This window comes from Protopterus annectens, chromosome 1.part0 (genome assembly GCF_019279795.1).
Source record: "Protopterus annectens isolate FY-2018-M chromosome 1.part0, PAN1.0, whole genome shotgun sequence".
Classification (NCBI taxonomy): Eukaryota; Metazoa; Chordata; order Ceratodontiformes; family Protopteridae; genus Protopterus; species Protopterus annectens.
Window position 1 is genome coordinate 214,095,738 of NC_056725.1, and position 27,268 is coordinate 214,123,005.

Below are 27,268 nucleotides of genomic sequence, written 5' to 3' on the forward strand. Positions count from 1 at the left end.
TCCCCGTGTGTGTGTGTGTGTGTGTGTGTGTGTTTCCAGCTGCCTCTGGAGATAGTAATGCTTTTAGACGCTTCACAACACATACCTTGGCTATCAGCGTCTATTCCTTTACGGATGATGTCACCCACCTAGAAGTATGCCTCTGACAGTGCTGTGCTCAGTAATCTCGGTAGCGCGTTCTGTAAATGCATCATGCTGTAGTGTGTTCATGTAGGTAGGCGTAGGTTCAACTCCCGGCCCTTCCCCGTGTGTGTGTGTGTGTGTGTGTGTTTCCAGCTGCCTCTGGAGATAGTAATGCTTTTAGATGCTTCACAACACATACCTTGGCTATCAGCGTCTATTCCTTTACGGATGATGTCACCCACCTAGAAGTATGCCTCTGACAGTGCTGTGCTCAGTAATCTCGGTAGTGTGTTCTGTAAATGCATCATGCTGTAGTGTGTTCATGTAGGTAGGCATAGGTTCAACTCCCAGCCCTTCCCCGTGTGTGTGTGTGTGTGTGTGTTTCCAGCTGCCTCTGGAGATAGTAATGCTTTTAGACGCTTCACAACACATACATTTGCTATCGGCGTCTATTCCTTTGCGGATGATGTCACCCACCTAGACGTATGCCTCTGACAGTGCTGTGTTCAGTGCTCCGAGTAGCGCGTTCCGTACCTGTGTCATACTGTCATGCGGTTGGGTAGGTAGAGGTAAGGTCAATTCCCATGCCTGCCAGCTGTGTGTGTGTGTGTGTGTGTGTGTGTGTGTGTCTATGCTCCCAGCCGCATGGGTTCGTAGGTTATGGTTTTAGACGCTCCGCAGCACACATATATCCTGCTGACATCTCTGTGTTTGCGGATGTTGAGACGCAGCTAGTGGACTGCCTGTGTGCCTGCTGTGGTTAGCGACCTCCGTAGCGTGTTCTCCACGTGCGTCCTGCTGTGGTGTGATAGGGTAGTGATGTGTAGGTTCCACTACCGCTCTTGCCACATGTGTCTGTCTGTATCTCTCTCGATGTATATATACATACATATGTTATGCCCATAGCGCTGCTCTTGCATGGACAGCTGTCTGTCCCATGTATCGCATATTTGCACGGCTGACACATAGAAATGTGGTGCGATGCATATCCAAACATTGTCCATGCAACGTCCGTGTTCCGGGAGGTGTTGCACGCCCTAGAGACATCTGCTGTATATCTTGGCAGACAGCTATCCTTGCTGTACTGTCACTGTACTGCATACGCCATAGACCTTGTGTATCATTGCCTGTTTATGGTATGTGTATGTCTATCTGAGCTGTGTGCATGGTCGCGGTGTATGTCCCACTATAATCATCTGTGCAGGTGTCGCCACTATGGGTAATCCATGTAGACAGCTGTTTCATGTGCATTTCAGCACATACCTGCGGACAGTACTGCCCTTCCTACAGCAGCACATTCCATCGTCTTGCAGTGGATACTAGTGTTTCCACACACATGTATCTGTGTCTGTTCATAACACTCCACCTCAGGGAGCGTATATCTGGACACGGCCTTATGTGATAGTGGGACACTCAGGGCCAGTCATGTCATGTTGCTCTTAGAAACATTGATAGTGGGCACAGTGATATGTTATGCATGCGTATGGCATTTCTGTCTGATTTGGTGTCTTCCTCGCATGTTTGTCGTTGTTTCCTGTCATCAGTTATCATGAGGGTGCCGGACTGCTACTGTTACGTGGAACACAGCGAACATATGAGGCAGACGTCTACACAGTCTGCGTACATCTGTGCAATTGCAGGGTATGTGTTTAATACAACATACCTACTGTCTGACTACAATACACACGCAGTGTGTGGTGGCATGACAGACCACATGATATTACTTTGTATTTGCACGGCACACCCACGCAGACAGTTGTATTCCTCACACCGGTCTACATCTGCTTATCCACACTACTTGTTCTTTCCTGTACCATATGTGTGCATCGTATTTGCGCTTCCCGCAGTGGCGGGCTCACGCACGACTATGGGGCCTGGTAATTGTTATGTTGACACTTCATGGCACCCTGGGGACACTTCACCTTTGTGTCTGATTACCTTCCACATTGACCTTCAAGGGCATACGTTGTCATTCACAATTACCGGGTAGGACATATACATGTTTGCACATTTGTCCTGCTGTCTTTCTTCCCACCTGTCCGCCTAGTATCACCGGTTCAGTACATGTATTCTGGACAGGTAGCTCCTTCATACCCTGACCTGTTGTCATTATGTGTACACGCCTGACGCTCGCCATTGCCCTTGTTACATTTCGCATAGTGCTGTGCCTTCCTAGCTGATTGCTGCCTAGGCATTCCGGACTGTGCAGTGGGTGATAGGGGCGCTATTTCCATTGCATGATTAGTGACACTCATAACATCCGTATTCATGGCTACGCCAGCATACCTCTCAAGTGTACCTCGTTATGAGGGACGACTCATTTGGGGTCTTAAAGGGTCATGCTCCTCGAAATTCCTCAAAGTTCCACATTGAATGGGTCTGTTACACATTCAGTGTTAGGAATGTTTTAGGTGAAATCCATGGTAAATTGACATTAATCATATTAATTCATTAAAGGATCTTCTTTATAAGTGAAAACAGCATATTTTAACCATCCTATGACCTTCCTAGTTGAAGTTGTTAGTAAGCCATTAGTATGTGTTCCACATTTTACCCATTTGTTCCACATTATGAAGGCAAGTGTTCCTCATTTTGGTGATGGAAGGTTGAGAGCTATGTACGCCAGTATTCGCACAACGGTCTGACTTTGTATGGGGTATTTGTAATGTAGTCCCTATCTGTATTTCCTGTGCTATGCCTTACTGCAGCTGTGTTGTTCCGACAGATTTCCAGTTATGGGTGCCATCTTGGTCGCACGCATGTCCATCCATGGGAATCGCCTACAGGACATTGGTATAGGGCTGTACATATTTCACACCTGCTTTCCGCATTATCCGTGGATGCTTTGCACCATTACTGGGGATTAAGGCATGTGCTATACCCACATCCCTCCCACGGGGCGGGCCTACGGATTCTCTGCCAAACAACACCTAGGCCCATTTCTGCATACCCAGGTTCCCATGCCTGCAACCCTCGACGGTACACATTACACATGGTTAATGTGTGCGGTACTGGGATGTGGACGCACTTCTATGGACTCGCCACTCTGGGGATATCTGTCCATATGTCCTGCATTTCATGGACACATGTGTCATCAACCTTGAACAAGCTTTTAGTGCATGTATAGCTGTTCCGTAGTTGCGGCTGTCACTTCTTTTGCATCAATCGCAGCAGGGGTTGCGAATGGAGCAATTTTTGGAGTCCTACAATGGACACCAGTGTGCATGTGTAAAGTGTAGAACTTGCTGGACTGTCACCTTCTGGCCAGTGGTTTTGACTGCTGCTGTACATGTTTGTTTGACTACCCATATTATCTATTACTTGGCATATTTATATCCATGTGTCATATATACGGGACGTAGGTCTGTTGTGTGTACATATATACATGTGAACCCCTCGTTTCATACCTTGCTTTGTTACTGTCTGTGGATTACCTGTGTACACACATCTATAACCATACCATACCTTTCCACTGTACAGGTTCTGGCAGAGTGTACGGATGGTTGGCCCTTTATCTTAGGTGTGTGTTACATTGACCTGTGTCTATCTGGCAATTTGCTGGCATTTCATGTGAGACTTACTTGATTCTATAGAGACTTGATTCTATAATTATGACGTGCTTCCACCGACTATATTTTTCTTTGTCTTCTGGAATCTTTATGTAACCAGTCCTTTTTGGACACTTTCTATTGTTGTTCATTTTTGTTTACATATATGACTACTTTGGTATGTTGTGCTATTATTGTGTGTGGAGCATTTCTCCCTGGGCCTCTACTGACACTGGACATATATCCAGCTAGCCTAGCCCGGTCAACAAATGTAAACCAACATAAAACTTACATAAACGTACGGTGGCACCTTCTGACAAGTAGGTCGGGTTACAGATGCATACCCTTCGTCAATCCCTGCTACTAACACACCGTTATTCTATCCACATTCTATGTTTGTCTTATCACATATCATGTGTTTCTCACTATTTGTACCAGTACTTTGCATGGCATTGTCCGGTTCCATACTTTCAGAGGCTGACAGTTTTGAGACATGTATAACTAACGTGGAGGACACAGCATTAACTTACCCTGCTGTGAGCGGATCACACACGCACAGGCGCACTTGCATTTCCTAATTGTGGGTTACGCGCAGGCGCACATGCATATCCGTATTCTGGGTTACATATGTTTACTGAGTCTGTGTGATTACATGGCCTGTATTAGTTGTGACTGTTCCAGTAACATATCTCTGATCCGGTTAACGGATGTGTGCAGAACACACTTTCACCTTTACACATGTAACTGTCTTTGCGGCACAGATGCATTACTTACACATTCACATTTATATGTTCTATAGTCGTAATTCAAACGGGACTGCATTCACGTTGGCCAGTTGCTGTGACCACTACACGTTTGCTGTTCTGTCTCATTTATATGCATACCCATGGTACATAGCTACATTAACATATCCCCCCCCCCGCACTCACTTACGTCACAGGCATCCATTCTCCTGCTGGGAAAAGTGCGGTACTACATGTTACACATTCCCTATTCCCTACTGCTCTTGACCCAGGATGCATATGGCGTGACCGCAGGGATATTCAGATCACAGGGGCTTATAGCCCCAATGCATACAGGTCTTTGATTGTCAGGGTGTTCCTGTGGTGCTCTGGGTTTGGTCTTGTCCGCCTAGTGTACGGAACTGCCCTGACCGTGTACGAATGTCAGACGAGGCACATGGGCACGGTTTGTCCATGTCTATTATACCATAACCCCCCCATTATTCCTAACCGTGCACGCTGATTGGCCAGCGTGCCCGTTGTAGATCGGGTTATAGTAATGGCACACGGTCCGGTCACCCGGACCTATTTCCATTAGTATACCTCAGTATTTATAACCTGTCTCGCTATGTTACATGGGTTTAACATAGCGTGACAGCTTTAACTGAGCCACGGAGATGTCCGTTGCTTACTTTGGGGCAGTCTCACTCTGCTACACACATTTAACATAGCGGGACAGGTTGTACAACACAGCAACGGGGACATCAAGCTCTCCGTTGCTGTTTTGTATTGATTTGCTATGTTGACTGTGTTTTACATAGCGAGACAGTTTCAACATTAGCAATGGACCCCTCGCACAGTACGTCAGCACCGCCGCGGATGCCAGACATCTGCGGATGGGCAGCAGACAGGCATTACGCTGTGCCATTATGTCTGGGGATTAATAGTTTATTTTCCTAGATGATATTGCATAATAGCAATAACCCACGTCTGGGTGTGGGTACTGCTGTATTTACCCACGGTTGCCCTTGTTTGGTCCCTCGGGCATCGCCCTCGGGACCGCACCACGTCTACCGTGGGTATATCCAGCATTACCCACACCCACGCGTGGGTTATTGCTATGACATTTATTCCATGTGCACAGACATGAGTGTTTGGACAACCAACAATAGCTTCTGCTATTGGCATACAATGCTGTGGGTAGTGCCGGTTATCATACATATGCCATGTTCTACATTTTTCCCATTCACACTTGTCTATCCCCTGTCCTCATTCATACGTGGATATTTATGTGGCACATGACTGAACTATGTATTACCTGCAGGTATGCTGTGTACAGTGCACATATGTGACGGTTGGTTACAGTGTATCTGTGTACCTACCTCTGTGATACTGGGGACTACCACACATCCTTCGCAGCATTACATGCGTATGTACATACTATTATTCGGTGGCCTGTGGAAGGTTGTCGGAGCACCGGTTACATGTGTCCCTATTTGTGCACGCATCGTGTTGGTCTTTGTCCGGCCTTCGTTGCTATCATGGGTTGGACGGTGGTGTTGGTGTGTGTTTGGGTTGTATTTATACTGCCGATATGTCAGTGGGGGGTGGGGTTGGCACGTGTTCCTCTTTGCAGGGGGCCCCATTATGGACATTTGTGTCCTGCATCGACACTTGACACGTGCCATATGTCCTGTGATATTGACACAGTCGTGTATGTCTTCCTGCATTACTACTTGCGTGTTACAGGCATTTTGTATCTGGTACGCATGACTATTATGTTGGATAGCTTAAGCTATTCCCATGCTATGACATAACCATTCATCCGGGCATATAAGTGTTATTCTATCCTTTGCATTGGCCGTGGGTGTTTTGCCATATGGAACCACACATATCTACGAGTGATGTCCCACCTTGACATTCTGTGCATGTGGCAACCCTGCTGGGGTGACCTGCTTGGTGGACAGCTGTTCCGTCCTGTGTATTGTGTTTGACATGTCTGCATAGCTAATCATCGGTACAGTGGCTGCACATACTGCTTTGTCCAGATGTATACAGTTAAGGACACCGTGGCGTGTGAACACCTATGGGGTTTCGACAGGTCCGTAACCACACGCAGAATGTATACATTCTGCCGACACATTCACATGCAGCCATTTGGATATCAGTACCTGGGGTGGGATGTTGACATGTGGGGTACATATTTGCACGCGTGCCACTGCCTAGGACAATACTTCCTACTACATAATGGGTATACCCGCTGTGTGTAGGTGTGCAGCTGCGCAAGGCTGCTAGCTGGATTGGGTGGACAGTCGGACATGGGTGCGGGTTACGTGCTATGACGGGGTTGTTGTGTATTACATTTGCATACATGCGTTCTGCTTCTGGGTATTCTGATTCGGTATACGCCATCCTATGTGTATGTGACGGTTACGTTGCTGTGTCTAGCACATTTTACTATACACATGTTTGTCTGTGTTTGGGATATCTGGTTTCTTTCTGGTTGTTATATGGCCACGACTGCCCAGCTGTGTACTCTCACTACCACTGTGGGACTGCTGGTGACCATGCCCATGGGGCTAGTCGTGTGTAGTTGCGGCGCGCTGACATGATGCAGTACACCTCCACTGGGTATGCCTGCTGACAGTGCATTGCGTGACGGACACGGTATTCCGAGTATCCTTTGTTCTGTGGATGGGAACATTTTGTACTTCGTGGATTTATGGTTGGTTCTCCATTTTGTGTGGACGGGTACTATGTTGCATACTCTGCATACGTTTCATTATCCATGGACACTGGTTGGTGCGGTTACTATTGCAGGTGGCATGTGACAGTCAGCACTTTAGGTTGCTCATCGCCTGCCAGCTTGGCCACGCCTATGGGCGCATCCTACTTGGGCTCCCTGGACTCGCGCACGTGCCCTATGCACGTGGTTGTGGTTGCGGCACACACTCATTACTATGCATGTGGCGCTGCTACGCCAGTTATACGCTGCACGGCCTGCACAAGCCTTACGCCGGCCTTGCGCCAAGCTTCATGAATCCGGGGGAATATGTCTGCATGAGTGATATTTTATTTATTTATTTTATTTATTTTACATTTGTTGACCGGGCTAGTCTAACTGGATACATGTCCATTTTCAGTAGAGGCCCGGGGAGTTAAGCTCCTTGCTAGGACAATGAAATGAACACAATAACATTTAAGGATACATGAGACAAATAAATCCTATTAACAGTACCTATTACAGATTATCACAGTAAAATTTACAGTGCAGAATACTGGCATAACAAAGGATGCTAATACAATCTAAAATTTACAGTGCAGAATACAGGCATAACAAAGGATGCTAATACAATCTAAAATTTACAGTGCAGAATACAGGCATAACAAAGGATGCTAATACAATCAAGGTATTCTAGAGATAGTTAGTAAAATAGTTTAATAAGGAAGGAGTTGCTTTTAATGGGTAGATGGGGTAGGAAGAGCAAAGAATTTAGAGACTCATAGACTAGTCAGGTTTAGAGCATGGGCATAACCAGTGAGTTTTGAGGAACACTTTCAATTTGTTTTTGAAACAGGATAGTGAGGGAAGTGTGGAGAGTTTATTTGGAAGGAGATTCCAGGCTTTTCTGACTATATTAGAAAAAGAGAGTCACCAGCCTTGTTGTTTGTTTTAGTGGTATGTACTAGAAGTTTCTGAGAAGACCTTAAGGATTCCAGGTTTTTATAGGGAGTGATTAGTGTGGAAAGAATAGGTGTTTTGGAAGGTTTGTAAAGAGTGTTGTGGGCTATAGTTAGTTGATGGAATTTAATGAGATTTTGTAGTTCAAGCCATCTTAGCTGCTTTAAATTAAGGCAGTGATGGTTTCTAAATGGGTTGCCTGTTGCAAATCTGGCAATGTTATTGTAGGACATTTCCAATTTGCTAAGATTATTTTTAGATAGGTTAGTAAAAATAGGTGAGGCATAAAGAAGAGAAGAGATTAGATGAGTGTGTGCTATTGTGGTTCAAGCTGAAGGTAGGAGAAAGGATTTTATCCTATAGAGAGAGCCTAGCTTTTTGTTGACATTTTTATAGTATTGTTAATATGGATATCAAAGTTCAGATTATTGTCTATGGTGACACCTAATAGTTTGGTGGTTGGTTCAGGGGATATAATAATTTTATTGGTAGAGTTAGCTGAGAAATCCAATGGGGGGGATTTCTTAGTAGGAGAGAAAAGGAGGAGTTTAGTCTTTTTGGGGTTTAGGAGAAGGCATCTATGTGTGAACCATTGCTCAAATGTGTTAAATACTTGTTGGGTAAGATAGAGAAGTTCAGAAGAGGAGGGGGCTGAACATATCAGTGTAGAGTCATCCACATATTGTATGCATGTAGCTTGGGGGATGGCTAGGTGAAGGTCATTGATAAATATGGAAAAAAGTAAAGGTCCAAGGATGGACCCTTGAGGGACACCGAGGCTGATGGGCAGGTGAGTAGAGAAAGACTTTTGCCAAAGTACGGTCTGTTGTCTTTTATCAAGGTAGGACTGGAACCACTTTATGGAGGATGTATCAAGAGACAGGGATTTCAGTACTATGATGAGAATTTGGTGATTTACCATGTTAAAAGCTTTAGAAAGGTCAATAAATAGGGCTGAAGAGAGTTTGTTTAGATTGCATTTTTTGTTGATACAATCTGTGAAGGAAAGAAGGGCAGTGGTAGTGCTATGTGAAGGTCTAAAACCATGTTGACAGTTGGCTAGTAAGTTATTTTGTGTTAGATGGTCAAGTAATTGTCTATGAATGCATTTTACCATGATCTTTGCCAGAGGTGAGAGGAGGGCAATGGGGCAGTAATTGGAGAGCTCAGTGGATTGTCCTCCTTTGTGGAGGGGGATAATATGGGAAATTTTCCATAAACTGGGGATATAACTTTCAGTAATAGTTCTATTGATCAGGATAGACATGAGATAGGCAATAGCTTTGGTGGATTGTTGTAGGAATTCAGCAGGTAGTTGGTCTGCTGAGGGGGAGCATGGTTTCAGTTTCTGTAGAAGGGTTAGAATATATGAGGTTGGGACGGGTTGAAAATGAAAAGTAGGGGGTGAGGTTGATTCATTGGAAGGTAGAGTGAAGTTGTTAGGTGATAGTTGACTAGCTAGTGTTTGTATAGCATCAGTAAAAAAGGTATTAAAAGCATTAGCTATATTCATTGGTGTTTTGTGTTCAGTGTTTTGAGGGTTTGGAGTAGTGGATTGCCCTGGATGGAGTAGTTGGTTGATACTAGACCAAAATTTCTGTGGCTTATTTTGACTAGCTTGTTGGGATTGAAGGTAGTCATTTTTTGTCAGATATTATAACTTTCTTAGTTTCATTTCTTAGTTGTCTAAATGTTTGTTGGTCTATAGGGTTTTTTTGTTTTCCTCCATTTCTCCCAATGTTTGTTTCTAACATTCATTTTATGTTTGGTTTCCTCCATTTCTCCCAATGTTTGTTTCTAACATTGATTTTATGTTTGGTTTCTTTAGAGAGCCATGGAGCATGTTTGGTTTTAGTTCTAGTTAGTCTGGTTGGGGCATGGTTGTTGAGGATGGCAATGAAGTTGGAGTTAAAGTAACTAACAGCTTCATCTAAAGGAAGTTTTTTTAAGGGTGACCAGTTGCATGCTCTTAGCTCCATCTGGAAAAGTTCAGGGTTAAAGTACTTTTTAGACCTGATGTTTTTAATGGATGTTGGGGAGGGAAAGTTGATTTTATGTCTGATGATATAGGTAAGAGAGTGGTCACTTAAATCATCAGAGAGGGTTCCTGAGTCATAAATGTGAGGATGATGGTTAATGAGGATCCAGTCTAATAAGCCTGATTTCTTGTTAGATTTATTTATCCTGGTAGGGGAGGTAATGGTTTGGGAATACCCATATAGGTTAATATGGCTTGAGGGGAGGCTGCTGCAGAAGCTGGTCCAGTCAATATTTGTGTCACCTAGGATAATGGTTTCTTGAGGCAGGTTTTGGGAAAGCCAGCAACGTAGGTTTTCCATTGTTGCTGTGTTATTACCAGGAGGTAGATATATACAGATACTATAGATGGATTTGGCATTGTTAAGAAGAAGTTTGGAGATAAGAATTTCTGCATTGGAGTCTAAAGGTGGTTTGCAGTTATGAGTGGTTAATTGTAAGCTAGGTTTATATAGGATAGCAACCCCTCCACCTTTCTTGGATGTTCGGTCTAGTCTCAGGATATTATATCCAGGTGGGATGATTTCATTGTCTTTGGTTGCAGGTTTTAACCAAGTTTCTGTTAAGCAGAGAATATCAAAGGAATAGATTTCAGTTAGAGCTTGGAGTTGAGTTACTTTATTGTTTATACTGCTTATATTAAGATAAACAATTAAAAGGGAGTTAGTTGGTTTAGAAAGTGCTTGGGTAGGTGATTCTTTGAGGTTGAGGAGAGAGATAGGAGTTGTTGGGGCTCCTGGGTTAGGGTGAATGTCACCATCCTTTAAAGAGAGTAGCAGGCTTAGATAGTATGGGTTGTGGAATCTACTGTATAGAGATAGACATTTTTGGGGGTTTAGATTGTTGTATTTTGTGTGTAGTATTCTATGATATTTAGGAAGTATGTAGTTAGATGAGGATGTTATATTAGCATGAGTAAAATGTAAAGGTGAGTTTGGAGAGTTGGTTTCTTTTTTGGGATAGTTTTGGTTTGGGTCTAGTGGGTTTTCAAAAGAGGTGAATAGATGGGTGAGGATTAAAGGAGGTAGTAGTAAGAGTGTGAATAAGAGTGTGATAAAGGATGGGATAGATTGATTATTCATTATATGAGTAGATATTGGTTCTTTGTAGGTAGAAGATAGAAGTGTATTGGGAGGAGATGAGAGAGTGAGTAGAGTGTGGTTTGGTAGGAGGAGAGTAGTGAGAGGGTAATATTAGTGGAGTTTGGTAACAGGAGAGTGTGTAGGGAGAAAAGATAGTGGGAAGGGTGTCTTTGAAGTGGAAATGGTAAGATCAAGGTATGTTTAGAGAGTAGAGGGAAGAGGAAGGGGTGTGGTTGGAGAGTAACAGGAAGAGGAAGAGGTGTGGTTTAGGAAGTATAAAGATAGGACCCCTGGGGGTGGGTGGGAATTCAGGGTAAGGAGGGGAGTGGAGTGAGCCTGCAGGGTGAACGGAGCGGGTAGAAACAGATACTAAAGCAGTTAATGAAAAACAATCAGCTAGGCTAGGTCTAGTGGTAGAATGGAATAGAATAGGGGCAAGGAAAGTGTCTCTAGTCTGTAGATATGAAGGGGAAAGGAAAAAAGGAGAGAGGACCAGAGAGGTGTCAGTGGATAGTAGAAATGAAGGAAAAAAACAAAAGAGATAGCTAAATAGCACTTCGGGGACTACTGAAGTTAAGAACTGGGGTAAGGAGTTGATAATGAGAAAAAGGGTAAGAGTAGAAAATGTCTGGAATTATGGTACCATCTAGTGGGCAATTCTAGTATTGCAGGCTAGATTGAGAGGGAGTAAAAATGGTAGACTACAGTTGGAAAGTGAGAAAAAAAACAAGAAAAACTAGGGGGTATCTATACAGGTAAATGGAGGTTGATATATACTTATGCTGCTAACTGCATTATATTTAGCTTCTCTAAGGTGCACATTTATTGTTTATCTTCATCATATGGAATATTATACATACCTAGAATACATCTATGGTGAGCTGTCATTATATTAGAAGCAAAATTCATGTGTTTTGTAAGAATAATTACCTTTTATTTCACAGGGAAGGTGCAGTGTCCAAAATTCTCTTTACCATTGCAGGCAATATGGCTGAGTCAATTTCAGTGCGAAGCTATATGTAAATCTTTAAGGGAAGAAAGGCAGTTTTTAGAATCATCTGTATAATTCGCCTAGTTTATTACTAAAATGTTTTAAAGAAAAAATTGAAGTATTGCCTCTCATACAGAGGCACACACATTCATTTCACAGTCACAGTCTGGCATGTTATATTATATTGACTCTTTCCATTAGTGTGGGTATGTGATTTTTTTCAGGATGAAGTGTACAATACATGAACAGAATATATCTTTAATGAATTGGTATTACATTTGAAGTAAAAATCATATGTATGTTTTTCTCCAGAAAAGCTGCATTTTTCTGTAACTTAAAAGATACACTTGCTTAGCAGTGTGTCTATGCCTTACTGTGAGCTAAATTCAAGTCTTTAATGGTGGAATGGCAGTCTTTGATACATGTTGTACCTCTCTGTCTTGATATAATAGGTTCATAGATTAGCACTAAGCTAGCTGCCCTTGTGAGTCATTTTAAGCTTAGCCAATTATCCCTTGTGAGACTCAAACCCTGCACCTTGTGTTTGTAAGGCAGAGGCCTTAACCATTAGGCCACCCACCAACCCCTTTTTTTATTAATAATTATCCATGGGTGAATGATATTTGTTCTTTGTATAAGTATCATGTGTACAGTTTTACATGTATTTCACTATTACAGTATGGCATGTCACATTATAAATGGTGTCTTTACAGAGGACTCTTTTCATACTGTGAAAGACAGTATGTTTACAAAATGTATCTGAAGTTAATTGATGGTTGCAATAGAAACAGATTTCTGTGAAATCCAAACTGGCATTCACACACTTTAGATGCTGTGGTCAGTTTGCCTGAAATGTGCTGCTTATTTCATTAATGTTAGTATCAGCTATGGAAAGTCTTACCCTAATAACTTAAATATTTCACACAGTTCAACAGTTCAGCAACGAAAATAACATCATGACTTGTAGAAAGTTTCAAAGTTTTATTATGATTCTGGTACCTCGGCCTTCGCCTTCAATGGAATAATTTACAATTTCAAATACAAGTCTTTATATACCACTTACTTAATTAGATAATTAATTAATCAGCTCCATCAAAAAATATTTATGTTTGCTTGCCTACTAATCCAGTAAGAGAGTTTAACAATGCCTTATATGAGGTATTGGAAAGAGGGGAACGCTTGGGTTTTTTTACATCTATGGATGTTAAGAAATTGTTTATAAAAAAACCAAGGGATGCTAGATTTTTTATTTTACCAAAGGTGCATAAGGATTTGAGAAATCCGCCTGGACGTCCGATTGTTTCAGGAAGACATGCTTTTTCATATAATGTTGGTTTGTTTTTGCACTCGGTATTAGAAGTATATTTATCAAGGATACCCTCACATGTTAAAAATACTAAGGAAGTATGTGATTTTTTTAAGGGTGTCGCTTGGGAGAATGATTTTTACTGGGTTTGTGTGGATGTTAAATCTTTGTATACAAGCATCAGCATTAAGTGGGGCCTGGAAGCAGTGGGTAAACTGCTAGGTGAGGGTCCAAGAACTTCTTATATTATCAATCTTTTAGAATTTTGCCTTACTCATAATTATTTTGAGTTTGATAACATTTTTTTTTTTTGCAAAAAGAGGGTACGGCAATGGGTGCCTGCTTTGCTTCTTCTTATGCCATTATTTTTATGGGATATTTTGAAAATCTGTTTGTTTACTCGAAAAATTTTTTTCAGAATAAAGTGGTCAAGTATAAGAGATTTATAGATGACCTCTTGTTTTTGTGCAAAGGAGATCCCAAGGAATTTGAAGTTTTTATGTCTGGCCTTAAAATGAACCCATGGTTTAGATTTTACTTTCAATATAGGTAGAGACAATATTCAATATCTGGATGTAGAATTTTATGTAGGGTTAAATGGCAAGGTTCAATATAAGCCTTTCCATAAAACCACAGCAGTTAATAATTTTTTACATGAGTCTAGTATGCATAGTCTCCACCTTATTGATTCTTTACCTTTCGGGGAATTTAAACGTATTGCATGTAACACTTCTGAGAGGGATAATATTGTGCTGGAATTTGATAGAGTGTATCAGAGGCTTTGTGCTAGGGGTTATTCCAAGGAAAATGTAAAATCAGCTAGATTTAAGGTGGAAAGAGAATTGGGATTAAGGCATGATGGATATAGCTCATTGAATAATGAAATTAAATATAATGATGAAATCAAGAGGGGCAATGATAAAAAGGTAGATAATGATAGGGACTATATATTTTTTGTTTCCAGATTTTCAGGTTTTTCCCATATTTTTAGGAATACAGTATTGGCATCGTGGCCTATCATTATTAATGATGATAGTTTGAAGGACATTATTCCCAGGAAAGTGATATTTTCTTTTGGGAGGTTTCAAAATTTAAAAGAGTTGATAAGAAGTAAGAAATGTAGGGTTAAGGCAACAAATGCAGGTGCTCATGCTTGCGGAAGATGTAAGGTATGTGATAAGATTAGGAATCTAGATGAGACTAGAATTAATGTTTTTTTATACAATACCATGGATTATTTTGATTGTAACTCTTTTGGGGTTATTTATGTTGTCGGGTGTAACTGTCCAGTACCTAAATGGTATGTGGGACAGACAAAACACAAGGTTAAACTGAGGATTTTAGAACATCTGGGGGATGTTAGAAATTCAAGGTTAGATAGCCCGGTAGCTAGTCACAGTCACTTCCATAGAGAACATGGGGGTGTGGTTAAGGATTTAATTTTCAGTGTTTTAGCTAAACCACATGGGTCATTGGAGTTTGATCACAATTTTTAAAGAAGGTTATTAAATTTGGAATCTAAATATATTATTAATTATAATACTCTTTATCCGAATGGTATGAATTTGGAAATTTGAATGTTATAGATGAGTTAAGTCAGAATGTTCATTATTTATATTTATATTGTTAATAAATTAAGTTATTGGGAATTTAGCTTTGATGGAGCTGATTAATTAATTATCTAATTAACTAAGTGGTATATAAAGACTTGTATTTGAAATTGTAAATTATTCCATTGAAGGCAAAGGCTGAGGTACCAGAATCGTAATAAAACTTTGAAACTTTCTACAAGTCATACTGTTATTTTCGTTGCTGAACTGTTGAACTGTGTGTTACAATTTGTTCTTGGAGGTGGAGGAGTTGTTTTGTGGTTAACTTAAATATTTCCTCATATTTTTGGAAGTTTTCTAAAGACAATCAGGTTAAGAGCTAAACAATGGTAACTGTCTTGTGAAAAATTAAAGCTGTTCAAATGTAAAAACAACTTTGTCGTTTGTCAGAAAAATATGTATTAATGTGTGCATTAGTAATATGCCTAGTGCATTTAGAGCTTGAAAAGGGTTAACACATTTATTCTATTTCATACTGCATAAATCTGTACAAACTGCAGTTGCTTTCTGACCTTGTATTGTTAGCTAAAATCTTGCTTGTGCCTTGAAAATTTATTGAGAAGCAGGTGATTTCTGCTTGCGTTAGAAAAATAATGAATAGAACAATACTACTTGTATGAAACTTAGACAAGAAGTTCCGCTGTGCTGTGAGAAAATACACAGCTGTAGAATTTACAGATAATTAGGACAAAGCCTGCTTGAAAATATGAACTGCAATCAGCATTTGCTTGTATCTGAATTAGAAGAGTACCTTGAAATGTAACACTGTACAATAGAAGCTGTAAACGGATTAATGGTCACCAAGGCCAGGTTGTTTTTCTCAAAAGTTTCTCACAAACCTAGTCATGTCAGCAGAAAATCTGAGTCACATCTGTTGTAGAACAATGCTAAAAGTTGTGTTTGATTACGTCAGCTTAGAAGGCCATGTCTTGTAAAACAGTATAAAAATGAACATACTTCCTGTTAGTAGTTAGATAAATCCTTTTATTTGCATGTTTTTGTCTCCTTGCGGCAAGTAAATTAAAAGTGCCTTAACTGAACCTTACATGTATTGGTCTTTGAAGTTTTTTCCTTTGACAGACCTCACTTCGCCTCGGATCAGACAGGCCAGGTGGCTTGAAACCGTACGGGGAAGAAACCACATCGGTTCTTCTTACTTGAAAAGCCCTCCTACTGAATTGTCCTACAAAAGAGGTCAGCCACTTTCTGATCTGCGACTGAAGGACGGGTTTACTCAAACCAGGTGATCAATCACAAAGGCTCAGGTAAGGTGAATCCACCTTCTTTTTTCTGTTTTAGATCAGGGACTAGATTTGTATTTGTTCTGTTAGAGACTTTGTTTATAAGTCAGGGACAGAAAGATTACTGTCTTGTCATAGATCAGGGAAACAGAGCAGGTAGGCAGTCATTCTGAAGAGACTATAAAAACATCCGTGGTACCACGTTAAAAATAAGGTGTTATGTAACGATTGAAAGGGTAGAACAAAATGGGTAATAATTGTACAAAAAGATCCCAAAATCCGTCATTAACAGAAGGCGTGAAATACTTGCAGTCACAGCATGCTGATAATATTAAATACTACTCAAAATGGGTTAATAAGTATGAATTTGATGGTAAACTAGAAAAATCCTCACTTGTCAAACTTATCAAACAGCTTAAACCTGATTCTAAAGATTGGGTAAAAAAGCAATGTCAGTTAGGAATTCCTCAGGCACACAGGTGGATTGAGGAAGTAAACAAAAGGGAACAAAAGAATAATAATTCAAAAGCAATGTTTTTAGATAAGGAGGACAATAATTTAGTAATAGCATCAGCCCCTCCGCCTCCCTTACCAGAATATGAGGCAAGTGAACAAGTTAGTCCAGCCCCGCAATATCCTACTGTCACTGTGAGTAGAGACACTACAAAAGCAAAACCGTTTATTAGAGATCCCTTCGAGACTAGGTCTCGAACACAGGCAGGAAACTCAAAAGGGGACATTGAGTTGTATCAAATGGGTAGAAATTCACAATCTATGAGTGAGGAAGAAATATGTCCACTTATAGAAGTGCCTAATCCTCAGGCAGGACAAGAAGGACAGGACCCAACTATTCTAGTGTATAGACCCTAGACTCTGGAAGACATCCGGAAGGCCACTGAGGGAATTCCCCATCCAAAAGTTAATTTCAGAAAGTTCTGAGAAGACTTGCAAGGAATGAGGCTAAGTTATAATTTAAATGGAGAAGAGGTAGAAAAAGTAGTCAAACAAATTGTGGGGCCAGATTGGCACATGATTAGTGGCGACTCGAATCCCCATGATGCTGCGTTCAAGCCCCTCCCACATAGCAGCGCAGAGTTAGAGAACAGAGTGAAAGGTCTTACAGACCGAATCTCTGAGAAATGGAAGCCTAGGGCAGACTGGACTTGCATTAATCAATGCATCCAACAAGAAGGTGAAACTGTTGACAGAAATTATGCCAGACTGTTAGAATGTTTTAATAACCACTGTGGAATGCAGGTTTCTGAAGATCAGACACACGATTCCCCATATGAGCAGCAGTTAAGAAATGCATTTTTGAAAGGCAGTATTGCACCCATAAGCAGTTTTATTACAAAACACATGGTAGATCATCGTACGAGCAGGTTACAGTCATCACTTGAATATGCTAGGCATGCCGAAAGGCATTTTAATAGCAAAAAAGAAGAAGAAAGCCCAAGTATTTTCTGAAGAAGATGGAGCAGAAGTTTATGTAGTATAGTCTGGGAAAAAGGGCAAGAGAAATGCCCAGGGAAACAAACAATCTGATCAACGATCAGAGGACTTTGAAGGGCGAAAGAAAAGGGGTGAAAGTTTTAAATGCGGTAAAAAGGGACACTTGGCAAGGGATTGCAAGAAAAACAAGAAGGCAACCACGGAGGACAAGGAGGCTGAGGACTGACTATATGATAGTCAGAAATCACTAGCAGGGGATAGCAGAGAAGGGACAAATGAGAATGTGATAGAGGGAGTAGAAAATGTGACAGAAGAAATAGAGGTAGTGCAGGAAGTCACGGATAGTGAAGAAAATGAAATATTGAATTTGGCTCTATTGAGCTTAGAGCTCTATTTGGCAGACACGAAACCAGAAGTTACACTCATGGTAGAAGGGAGGGAAGCCAGATTCTTGTGTGACTCAGGGGCATCACGGACCCTGATACATCCCTCCAAACTGCCAGATAATTCAGAGTCACCTGATTACATATTAGTGAAAGCAGCTAATGGACAGCTGTATCGGGAGCCCCTCTCCCATAATATTGTGATAACTGATCCTGTTTCAGGATTCACCCAGAAAAGCAAAATTGTTGTTTCTGCAAAAAGCCCAGTAAACCTCTTGGGCAGAGACCTTATGCAGCTATTTGGTATAGCAGTAGTTCCGACTATGCAGGGTATGGAAGCACAGCGACAAATTGATACAGTGCAATCGGAGGGTGAAATGTTTCATTGGTACAGCCAGGACTTGGTTAAGACTGGTCCAGGGGCAGTGACCGAAGAGTTGATGAATGTAGCCATCAGCAAGTTCCCCTCCCTTGACATTGATAAACAACATTTGGTGCACTGTACTCTGTATTATTGTAACACACCAGGACCTGATAAGGAATATGAGCAAGAATTGTTTAGAAATCATGCAAACAGATTGATATTATGTAATCTGTACTGGGACACAGAAGGGAACAGAGTAGTCAGCTGTTCATTGCCCCAGGAGTTCTTTGCACTTTACAAATCTAATCGATTTCCACATGTTAGCTTAACTAAGGACAGAAATGCAAAATGGGTAGACTTGGGAGAAAAAGTCACGAGATGGGAGAAACAGACAGAGTTAGAACTGTCAGAACAGGGAATACAAATGCAAAAGTTGAATTGGATAACTCAGACCCACCCAGCTGTACACTTGCAGTCTAGCAAGGACAGCTGATTAGCACTCCTATTGAAGGAGGAAGAGAATGCCTTACAGAATATACCAGAAACTCTCTGGTCAACAGGAAAATCAGATGTAGGACTTATTCGTACAGCAGGACCAGTTACTATTACGCCAAAGTCAGCATTTAGACCACAAAAAAGACAGTATCCCTTAAGAAAAGATGCAGAGGTAGGAATCAAACCTATTATAGCAGCTTTACTTAAGGAAGGGGTGCTGGTGGAATCTCTTGATTCACCATGTAACACACCCTTATTTCCTGTTAAGAAAGCAAATGGACAGTGGCGTATGGTCCAAGATTTACAAGCTGTAAATGATGCAGTAATACCAAGGGCACCTACGGTGCCAGACCCACACACCCTGTTGAATGATTTAAAACCTCAACAGAAATATTTTTCTGTGGTAGATATCAGCAATGCGTTCTTTTCGATACCGATACACCCTGACAGCCAGCATTGGTTTGAATTCACATTTCAGGGGAAAAGGTATACATATACGTGACTACCACGGGGGTATTATGAAAGTCCAATGATATTCTCAAAAGAAATGGTGAGTAACTTGGCAGGATTTACCCCACCAAGAGGTAGTCAGATTTTGCTTTATGTTGATGATATCCTGCTGGCGGCCCCCACCCAGCAAGATTGTAAAGAAGATACCATAGCGCTGTTACAGTTTTTAGCCACTGAAGGACATAAAGTAAACAAAAATAAACTGCAGCTTTGGAAAAAACAAGTTAAATACCTAGGATATGTAATATCCAAGGAAGGTAGAACATTAGATGAGGACAGAAAAATAGCAATTTTGCAAGCACCAAAACCCACTACCAAGAAGGAAATGATGTCCTTCCTAGATACGACAAATTTTTGTTGGAGTTGGATTCCAAACTATGCCCTGGAATCTGCACCGCTGACTAACCTGATTTATAAAAAGCCTATGGCAGCACAGGATTTGATATAATGGACACCAGAAGCAGAATTTGCTTTCTGCAAACTGAAACAGTTAATAGCGTCCTCATTAGTTTTGGGATTACCAAACTATTATAAACGTTTTTTTTCCAAACTGTAGATTGTAAGCAAGGTTATATGACATCAGTGTTAACACAGCAGCATGGGGATAAGCAATGCCCCATTGCTTATTATTCATCACAACTGGACCCAGTGGCACGGTCTTTACCTCACTGTGTACAAGCAGTAGTTGCAGCTGCAATGGCAGTACAGGCTTCGGCCTCAGTAGTGTCGTTCCACCCTCTCACACTGAGAATGCCTCATGCAGTCGCAATTATTTTACTGCAAAAGAAGGTAGCATATCTTTCCCCTGCTAGGCATCTTTCCTGTATGACTATATTGTTGAGCCAACCTCATATGACAATTGAACGATGTACGACTTTGAACCCTTCTACCTTGCTCCCAACCCCTGCAGATGGCACACCACACAGCTGCCTGCAGGTGATTGAGCAAAAGACACTGCCTATAGAAGATCTTACGGATGTTCCCTTGGATGATGCCGAGGTGACATACTATGTGGATGGCTCATGCAAAAGGGGTCCTGCAGGACAGAACCTAGTAGGATATGCAGTAGTTTCTGACACAGACATTATAGAAGCAAAATCTTTACCACACAATTTATCTGCACAGGCAGCAGAATTGATTGCCTTGACACGGGCATGTACCTTAGCAAAGGGTAAATGTGTGAACATTTTTACTGACAGCCAGTACGCTTTTTCTACTGTACATGTTTCTGCGCAACAGTGGAAAAAATCGAGGAATGATAACATCTACTGGCAAATCAATCCATCATGCACAGTTTATTTTAGATCTTTTAGAATCTATTCAGTTACCTCAGAAAGTAGCTATTTGTAAATGCACAGCTCATACCAAGCAACAGGATAGAATTTCAAAAGGTAATGCGAGAGCTGATACAGCTGCAAAGCAGGCAGCTTCAGAAGCATTTCTTTTCAATGATGAATTACAACCCTCTGAGATTTTAGACTTAGAAATGTTAAAGACAATGCAGACACTTACTACACAAGCTGAAAAACAAAGATGGGTAAAATGAGGAGCAATTCTTGAAAGGGGCTGTACATCTCTAAAGAAGGGAAACCGATATTGTCATCTTATTTGTTTAGATATGCAGCTTTGTTGAGCCATGGGCAGTGCCATGTCTCAACAGGGGGGATGGTACAGCTGGTGAACCAAGTGTTCACGACATATGGCTTCTCAAATTACTCTAAAAAATTCTGCGCAGTATGCCACGTTTGTAATAAACATCATGCACAAGGGGCGTTAAAGCCAAAGCAAGGTAGTTTCCCTACACCACCATATCCGTTTCATACTATTTGTATGGGTTTCATAGAGTTGAATAAATGTGAAAATAAGAGGTATTGTCTTGTCATTGTAGATATGTTTTCCAGATGGGTGGAAGCCTTTCTAACTAAAAATCCAGATGTTACGACTGTGGCCAAAGTTCTTGTTAAAAGAAATCATCCCTAGGTTCGGCATTCCGGAAAGGATCTACAGTGACAATGGCACACACTTCTTGAACCAGACCATACAGCAGTTAAGTAGACATTTTGGCATTTCTTTAAAAAATCATTGTGCGTATCACCCAGAATCTGCAGGGCTAGTAGAGAGGCATAATGGGATTTTAAAAAGTAAGCTAAGAAAGTTAATAACAGAAACACAAAGAAATTGGGTGTACTGTCTGCCTCTGGCACTGTTGAGCATGAGAACTGTTCTGAATGCAAAAGGATTGACTCCTTTCGAAAAACTCTTTGGAAGGGCTTATTATATACCTCAGTGGAAATCTCTCATGCCTGCAGACCAGGAAGCTGACAGTACATTAGCTGAGTATATGTGAAACCTTTTAAATCCTAAACATTTGTTGCAGTTAAATTCTGTTTCAGATAAAGAACGAACCAGACCATCAGAAGTGGCAGTGCCTCCTGGAACGTGGATCTGGCTGAAGACAGTTAAGAAGAAGAATTGGGCATCTCCAAAGTGGGAAGGTCCATATCAAGTGCTTTTGTCAACACCCACTGCAGTCAAAATCATGGAGTGTGCCTCCTGGATCCACCTGACGCACTGTAAATTAGTTAAAAACTTTGAACTGGACAAAAATCTTGTTACATGCCAAGAGCAAAAATGATAGAGTCCAGAATAAACAGGAATGCAGAACAACCCTTTCCTCAGAAGTATTGCATAATCATCCTGTTAACTGTACTAGTGACAATAATCTTTTTGTTGTGGCCTTTTCTTTTCCCAGCCACACAGACTGAACTGAATAAACGTGAAGCGTTACTCATAAACTGGCATCCAAACTTTAACACTTATCAGGCAATTAAATATGTGTATGCTGAGACTTTCAATGTTTCAAATTGCTGGATTTGCACAGCTTTGCTGACAGCATACAGGGGGTTATTAATGACTACAGGGGATCAATGAGACCTGGGAGAACTTGATTTATGATACCTCAACCATTACAGCACAAGATAAAATAGCATTGCACTTGTCTGTTCCACAAAAGGGAACTGTGTGTTTTTATAAAAATGATACTGTTCAGGTGGGTTGGAGCAATTGCAATGTGACTGTTCCTTATAAATGTTACACTAAAGGTAACAATGTAGATCTTTATTGTAATACAAACTATGATTCATTTCTTGGATTGATGCACAAAACAATTGATGAAGTAAAACATAATTCTGTTCTTTATAAGCAGTTGTCTATAATTGATAGAAAAATGTTTCATGCAGGGCGAGTGTGTATTCATAGCAAGGTTACTACTAAAGTAGAGGACTGTTATTTTGTGTGTGGCAGAAAGGCATACAAATGGTTACCTGAGAATTGGTCCGGCAGTTGTTTTTTGGGTTACCTGGTTCCGGCCATACGACACACTGCAGTTTTGCCTCGAGGAAAAATTCGAAATGTCAGAGAGGTCGTCAAGAAACCTGTGAATCCAGTGGGACAAATCGATGCACGTTGGAAAGACCATCATTCCATAGGCAAAGGACTGACACATATGGACTTGAGTGATAGCATTATATCATGGGCAGGCATATTACCAGCATATGGAGCAGTGAAATCGATCTGGGAGCTGAGAAAACTGTCAAAATGTCTCGAAGTAATGAGCAACGCAACTTTTTCTGCTCTCGAATTGGTGACTGATGAACTGAATTCCATGAGAACTGTAGTGCTCTAAAACTGCATGGCTCTCGACTTCACCCTAGTGGCGAGAGGTGGTACTTGCGCTTTAATCCAAGAAGAATACTGTTCATATATTCCTGACCATAAACACGAGATAGACAATCATCTTGAGATAATTCAGCAAGTGTCGGCCATGACCAAACCAGGCCCAAACCCACTGACGGGCTTTTTCCAGAAAGGGTTTGGGGGTGGGGCACCATCCTAATGAACATCCTGATTGCCATTTGAGTAGGAATGCTCCTATTGGGAGTATGTGTTTGTTATGGTATCCCCTGCATGAAAAGACTGATTAAAGACTTTATAGACATGTCAGTTTCTGAAACCTTATATCAAAGTACTGAGTTTGAAGAACTGTTAAAAGACTGAAAATGCTTTCATAAGTTTAAACTGAATGACTCTCTTAACTGCAAATCCTGAGTGGAAGAGGTTAAGAGAAGAAAACAAACTGTTTATGCTTATTTTGAAAGTAGAATAAAAGTATTAATGGGGGGAAATGTCAGAAAAATATGTATTAATGTGTGTATTAGTAATATGCCTAGTGCATTTAGAGCTTGAAAAGGGTTAACACATTTATTCTATTTCATACTGCATAAATCTGTACAAACTACAGTTGCTTTCTGACATTGTATTGTTAGCTAAAATCTTGCTTGTGCCTTGGAAATTTACTGAGAAGCAGGTGATTTCTGCTTGCGTTAGGAAAATAATGAATAGAACAATACTACTTGTATGAAACTTAGACAAGAAGTTCCGCTGTGCTGTGAGAAAATACACAGCTGTAGAAGTTACAGATAATTAGGACAAAGCCTGCTTGAAAATATGAACTGCAATCAGCATTTGCTTGCATCTGAATTAGAAGAGTACCTTGAAATGTAATACTGTACAATAGAAGCTTGTAAACGGATTAATGGTCACCAAGGCCAGGTTGTTTTTCTCAAAAGTTTCTCACAAATCTAGTCATGTCAGTAGAAAATCTGAGTAACATCTGCTGTAGAACAATGCTAAAAGTTGTGTTTGATTATGTCAGCTTAGAAGGCCATGTCTTGTAAAACAGTATAAGAATGAACATACTTCCTGTTAGTAGTTAGACAAATCCTTGTATTTGCATGTTTTTGTCTCCTTGCGGCAAGTAAATTAAAAGTGCCTTAACTGAACCTTACGTGTATCGGTCTTTGAAGTTTTTTTCCTTTGACATCGTTCAACTCAGTGTCTCTACCGTGCTTATGACATTTTATGCTTACATTTATTTATATATATATATATATATATATATATATATATATATATATATATATATATATATATATATATATATTTATGTTAGCATATTTAGGAAAAAAAACAATTATCAAATGTCACAATGTGTAAAAAAAATATCATATCTCTGGTGCAAAATACCAACCACACAAAACACTGAAATTCAAAATATTGATGATTCAGCAAATGTACTAAACATTTTTTTTCAGTTGGGGGGCAGGACTTGTTGCACCCTCATGTGGGGGGGGGGGTCATGCCACTCAGTCTCCCAAATCTAAGTATACCAACTTCACAGTTGCACCAAATTCAAGAAGGGTGATATCTCCCTGCAAATAGAAATCACTGATAGTGCAGGCTAATAACAGTGTAAGCAGTGATTCCTTACCCTGCAGATTATCTCCCCAAAGCACTATGCACCCCAAAATAAAACAAACTGTGCTACCTTAACTTAACAAATCATAGCATTAATGCACAACTATTCAACTTTAACACAATTATGAAGTTGTGCATTTGAAATGCTGTGCACTCAATATTTAAAAAAAAATAAAAAAATTCAGTAATGTGTACATCTGAAATACTATACAGAAGCTCTAGGTTTATTTTTACTGTAAAGTTTCACAAACATATTTCCACAATGAGGATTCAAATGACTACAAGTAACTCTTTCTTGATGCTTGTTTTGAGATATTTGGATAAATATAAAAATAAATTAAACATGTATTCATTCTCAGTATAGTTGCTTAATCCAGTTTAGTGTAATGTGAGGGCTGGAGTTTGCAATAGCACTCACTGGGTGTAATGCAAAGGTACTGTTCTTGAAATGTGTGAGACTCCATCTCAAATGCACACACACTCTTTGATTGTTACATGATGTACACATTCATGGGAAATGTTCAGGAACACCATTAACCCATAACACATTTGAGATGTGAGAAAATACCACAACACCTATTACAAATCCACAGGGACATAGGAAGGATAAGCAGACTCTGCCAGAAGGAATACTAATTGAAAATTAAATTGGTGAATAAAGAGCTGTGATGTAACAAATTATCTACTTCACCTCTGTATCACCTGGAATTGGACATATTTTTTATAATTAACACTTCAAACATCACTAAATCTCTTACACTGTACAAGTTGCAGGGTACATATTAGTAACAGTTTCTAGTTTCACCTCCATTTTTTGCTAACATAATGAAATAATTTTCAAGTCAACTTGATTTTGGTAATATTAATATAAATTTGGCAATATTATCCTCATATGGATTAAAAACAGCAAGCAATACATCCATTATAGTGCATTATATATGGATTGTTACAGTGCATTTATTGGTCCTGTTTCAAGGCCTTTAACAATACCTTCCTCATTAAAATGTATCTTACTGTATTATATAAAGGTGATTGAAAATATGAATAGCAAGTTATAAACTCCAGTTAATATCTTGTTTGCATTGCATCATAGGCAAGCAATTTTAAGTAACTTCTTCCACACTCTACCTGTCATAAATTACCTATTATCTAACTGCTAAGTCAGTTAAAGAACTTAGCTTTAGACAATACCATAATGCCATTGTTTAACACCAAATATAAACATTGGTACTAATGAGTTGAGGCTGGGATGCAGGTTTCTTCTCTTACAGTCTTTGTAATGAAATCTGAAACCAATGTAAGGATACTGGTATTTATGGATAGGGTTAAATCAAAGGAGAACTGCACCCACAGACTGAAAAAAACAAGTTTATTTCATCATGTTTTGATGTTTTCTACATTTTAAAACCACTTTTGAACTCTATATACTTTTTTTATATTTTTAAATGCAATTCAAGAGTCTGTATCTTAACTTATTAGTGTACCTCAAGGTATCCCATGTTGCAGTGTTTGGCTTCAAAATATTAAATCACAGTCATTAAACTCCTGTGCATTGACTTTATATGTGTTTTCATATATAGGTTCATAGGTTCATAGGTTCATACTAGGCTATCTGCCCGAGGGCATTTATAAGCCTAGCCCATTGTTTTGTGGCTTACGCCACCCCTTTAGTATGGGGAACTATACCCATTATTTTTCTGTGCCTCTGTCAAGCAGTGACACTGAGGTAATTCCTGGGGTATATCTGTGATCTCCCATCCATTGGTCAAGATTTCTCTTGAACAAGGCCAGCGAGGTGCTCTGCCTCACATGTACCGGGATTTTGTTCCACAGCATAGGGAGTCTTTGGGTGATGAATCTATCTCTCCAGCACGTCCTATTAATAGCCGTGTCGAGGTTTAAGTCTCCCGCCCTTGTGGCTCTGATGGATCTAGATTTTTTGAGGTGAAGCATATTCATCAAATCTGGGTTTGACATGGCCTTGTATGTTAGGCAAAGGTCACCTCTGAGCAAGCGTGCGACTGAATAGAGCTGGAGTTCTTTCAGTCGGGCAGCATAGGACAGATTTTGAGACCCTTTATCCTTTTGGTGAGGAACTTTTGTGGCCTCTCCAGCTGCTGCAAGTGTCGGGTCAGATACATTCCGAATGGGGCATTGTACTCAATCATTGGTCTGATGAGTGATGAGTAAAGGGAGACTATGACCTCCCTTGATCTAGATGAGAATCCCTTCATGATAAGGTGGGCAATGTAGAAGGACTTCCTAACTACTTTAGCTACATGGGTGTCGAATGACAGACTACTATCAACCTGGGTCCCCAGGTCCCTGATAACTTCTTCTGTGCTCAGTGGATTGCCACCTATTTGGTAGCTAGGGGTAACCTTGTTTTTCCCGAAGGGTATGACT